Source organism: Bison bison, unplaced genomic scaffold, assembly GCF_000754665.1.
Source record: "Bison bison bison isolate TAMUID 2011002044 unplaced genomic scaffold, Bison_UMD1.0 scf7180017458152, whole genome shotgun sequence".
NCBI lineage: Eukaryota > Metazoa > Chordata > Mammalia > Artiodactyla > Bovidae > Bison > Bison bison.
Window position 1 is genome coordinate 20,551 of NW_011371740.1, and position 5,064 is coordinate 25,614.

Sequence of the window (5,064 nt, forward strand, 5' to 3'; positions counted from 1 at the left end):
TCACATCCAGCCCCTTCCCAGATGCTAAGTAACCCTTGGACTAGGAGCTGGGGAATGTCCTGTACACTCAGCTACAGCAGCCTGGGATGGAATTTCCATCTTACTAAGCTGGAAAAGGGGAAGGAGAGAGCAGAGTATTGGTCCAAGTACCACAGACTCTATCTGTCCTTTCCAAGTTTTAGTTGAGTTTTCTGAATAAATGTCTCTTCATTTGCTGTATGCCCTTCTAACTGTCCCCAGAGGCTCTGGACAAGTGTTATTAAAAACGAGTTTTGCCAGTTTCTCTGCGGAAGGGTCTATGGAACTCTTCATATAGTCATGCTAGAAGTGGTAATCTTTGCCTTTGATTTTCACATTAATTCACGATTACTGGTTTTATGTATTTTCTTCTTTAGGTGAAAGTAAGGTAATGAATTGTATCTGGTATCAAATAATACTATAGGCTAAATTATCTTAATAAACCAATAGATCAGTCTGAAGAATTTCCATGAAAAAAGGAACCGTAACTAATCAGTTTTCAAGGAAAGAGAACCATACACAGAACATGGTTTCTAGGTGATTGACTCACTGTATCACAATGGATTATACTTTTTAAAAAATAGAACATATGTTTAAATATTAGAATATTTGATTGAGTTGATTTAGTCATTATTATGCCAAATGCACCCATGAAGGAACAGATCCACAATTACTGATTCAACACAAAAGTTAAAAAAATTTTAACTCTCTTTACTTCTTACATAACCACCCAGTTTGGCTTCTCTTCCCACCTTTTATTTACCTTCTTTTGAGATAAAACTTTAACAACCAATTTATTTAATGGTTTGACTTATTCTGCAGACTTGTTGAATGGCCAATTTTGCAGATATATTTTTCAGGAAGAATTTTTTTTTTTTTCAGGAAGAACTGTTATTTTAATAACATGAATTCTTTCCAACAGTGATAATGGCAGACATTCTGCCTGGACAATGAGTTTTGAATAGTTTGCAATGGGGGAGCAAGATTGAACATGTAGGATTTATGTACCCTGAAGGTATATAAAACCTACTCACTGTTCTCTCCTTATCAAAGATGATCAAAATCTCATTCTGTTTTAGTTCTCTCTACTGTTAACAAACCTATTCCTGAGGTCTCTAGCTCATATACTATTTTTTAAAATCAGAGACTATAAAGGAAGGACAGGATTACCATTTCTCTGGTTCTTTGGGAGCATAGTCCTATGGCATGAGATCATGAATTAATTTATCATAAGTGGTTACTTTTCAGTTCAAGTTATTATTGATCATATGTTTGAAATAAATACCAACCAATGTCAATGGGGTCACAAAGAGTTGGAAATGACTTAGCAAATGAACAGCATCAACAACAGCAAAAGCACTTATAGCTATTGTAACTATACTAGTAAATATAACCGAATGTCCCAAATCTCCAAAGACAAAGTCTCCCCTGAGACATATTCCAGCAGAAATAAGAGAATGCAGTTGGCCGTCTGGATCTGTAGGTCCACATCCACAGATTCAACCAATCCCAGATTTGTAGTTGGTTGAATTTGCAGATGTGGAACCTGTGGATACAGAGGGACAACTGTACTGTACCATTTTATATGAGGGATTTAAACATCCATGGATTTAGATATCTACTGTGGAGTCCTGGAACTGATCCCCATGGATATCATGTATGACTGCATACAATTTTCTAAGATTGCTTCCCAGAAACAATGTAAGGTTAATATCACCCCTTTTGCTGGGTAAGAAGAAGAACTCATGCCAGTTATGTGGCTTTTGATTCTGAGATTTCGCCTTTGACACATCAAATTCCCTAGGGAATTCCTTCAGAGCTAATTTGGGGGGATATATATATATGTCTGTGTATCTTATAGGTATGGAGATATACATATATATATGTATATGGATATATATACGCATATATCCACATATATATACACAAAACAAACAAGGAAATAAATACCAAATCTCAGTGCAAAATCTTTTTTAAAAAGTAGATTTCTACTGGGATCAAACTCTCTGGTGAAGTGGTTTGTAGGCAACAAAAGCCTCTAGAGAATCGCTATTTCCTTTTAAAAATTTTGTTGTTGTTGTTAAGGCTCCAAAAATCACCCTCTTAATGTGTTTTTGAAAAAATAAATTGGTAACAAATTTCAGTGTTTTAAAATTCTATTAAAATGCCAACTGCTTTCTTTCAGGCACAGCTGAGTTTGTTTCAGCCTCCGGAGTGGTACTAATTTTCATTATTTGCAATGCAAGCATTCACACTTACAGTAAATTATCGGCACACAGTTATATTTAAAGTGAATATTATTTAAGTATTGAAGGGTATGGAATTATATTCATTGAAACATAATTAAAGTACAGAGACATATAATAATAAGTTGGTGGAAGTATGTGCAATAATAATTCAAGGTAATCACTGCATTATGATTGTGTTGCAGATTAGAACAGAATATAATGAAGTCTCCATTTAATTAGTGCACTTTAATTCTGAGGCAGATTAGAAGCAAAGGGTACTTTAGAGAAGTGCCAGTTCCTATTCTTACTGGAGAAACAGGTGAAGATGATGTTCTGAAAAGACTCTAATTTGAGTTTAGAAGTAGCCAGTGAAATGAGATATATAATTTTAACCTCTTACTCCATCACTCTGTTGTATGTACACAGGATAGAACTCTATGTTAAGACTGTGCAAACAATTCTTGAGTGGAGCACCTGATTACCTGTTTCCCAATCAAGCCCATCTATCCCTCTTGCCTTAGCTTACATTATTCCTCCACAGACAGCCTCTGCTCCTGCCAAACATCCTTGGTCTTGGCACTGGAAATACCCTGAACACTTTCCAAGAACATGTATGTCAAGGCTCCTGGTGAAACGAGAGCCCAGGACCAAGAGAGTGATTTAGCTAGTCTTCAGAGCTCTTCTGGGTTGGCCATCCTACCCCTGCATATGGTCGCATCCTCTGATTCCCAGGAGGTCTTGAATTCCAACTTCTCTCAGTCCAGCCAATCGGCCCTGCCAGCAGCTTCCCAGAATTGCTGCCAGAATCTGCTTGTGTGAGAAAATGATACTGTGCTCTGGCCCTCTTAAATCAGTGCCCAGACTCTTTCTGATCCTTTCCACCTCCTGGTTAAGGCTCTGCACGGCCCTGAAGTGCCCAAAGGCCAAATCAATTCATCCTTCTTAATTCCCTCACTGGAGCAGCTCTAAAGCCTCCAAAGTCACTTCTACTTCTGAATTCCTCTGACTCTGATTTGTTTGGGTGACTCACAGAACAATTCGTGGACAGATGCTAAAGCAATACATTATACACCATTCTTCCCAATAACTTTGTAAGCTTTCTGTGAGGACGATTCCTCCAAGACTTTTATCCTCAATGGCTACCACAGTGCCAGTTGCCTAAAGCAGTTATTTATATAGCACAATGGTTAAGAATGTGGGCTTTGTCTGCATAAGAGTCATTACAAAGGGAGATTTGGACTGGAAGATATCATCTCAACCAAGTGATCATCTCAACCAACTAACATCGCCAATAATGGAACCAACTGACATCATGTGTCTCCTGATTAAATGCACAGAGAAAGGCATCATTTTTCCAGTAGTCTGGCCCCAAATAGATAATCTGAGTCTAAACATGTGGAAACATCAGATAAACCAAATTGATCCACATTATATAGAATAACTGGTTTATAGTGTTCAACCATGTCAAGATCATGAAAGACAAAAAAAGACTGTGGAAATGTTCCAGGTGAAAAGTGGCTAATGTGACAATTGAATGCAATGTGTGATCAAAGATTTGATGCTGAACCACAAGACTTTTTTTCTGTAACAGACATAATCGAAATAAGATTTGAGAATCTGATAAACAGTATTGTTTCAATGTTAACTGATAGTACAATGACAATTGTACAGTGTTTATATAAGAGAATGTCCTTGTTTTTAAGAAACACACTGAGGTATTTAGGGGTAAAAAAGCTTCATGTGTTCAGTCTACTCTCAAATGGGTCCAAAATGATGTCTATACATATCATATATATGTACATTATATATTAACACACATATAAACATACATATACACACAGGAAGAGAAGGATAAAGCAAATTATGGTAAAAGGCTAACATTTGGAGATTCAAGAGCAGGGTATATGAAATTCTCTACTACTCTTGCAACTTGCAGTCTGACAGTATATCAAAATGAAAGTTTTTGGTTTGTTTTTGTTATTTTGTGAAATGTGGACTGCAGTATGAGTCTCACTGGATTGGAGTCCCAGCTTTGACATTCACCAGTCATATGACCACAGGCAAGGTACTGGACCCTGCCACACTTGGTTTCCTCATCTGTATTTTGAGGATAACAGTACAACCTTGAGGGGCTGCTATAAAATGCCCAGAGGAAGCTCTTGGTAAATGATAGCTTCCATTATTAAGTGACCCAGTCCACATATCCTGCAGCTTACAACAACGTGATGTTAGGGAATCATGAATTACTTGGGTCAGGAGGGTTAGAACACTATATGAGTTTCTTACCTGCTTCCTAGGGATCTTACTGGCTGCTATGTGTCCTGAAAGCACATGAGGGGTCTTGTGCCTAATTTTTAAGATTGCTAGCATGTTCAGATTAAAGAAGGCTTAGTTGGCTTTGGAACCCCATCCAGGGCTAAATGACAATAGGATGATTGATCACCCTACAGGTAGGTGACACATGGCTGCCCATTGGGACAGAATGGGCTTTAACATATCACCGGGTGAATTGCGTGTGCTTGGGGCTGGATGTGGGTATCTGTCCTTCTCTCTTACCCAACAGAGAGCTGTTTGGAATAGTTCAGAATCTCATTTTTTTTCCTGAACTTGAGTTCTAAATTCAGAGTGATGTCTACACGGGAAAGAAAGGAATAATTATAGGCCAAGTCTAGACCAAGTCCTGTATTTTATCAAAGAGGAAAACAAGGCCCAGAATGCCAATGAGACAGGTTTCTGATTACCCCCTCCCCCATGTTTTAGCATGTGGAGGGCTGGAGCAAGACTCCTAACTCTCATGTCATTGTCCTTCCCACCAGGC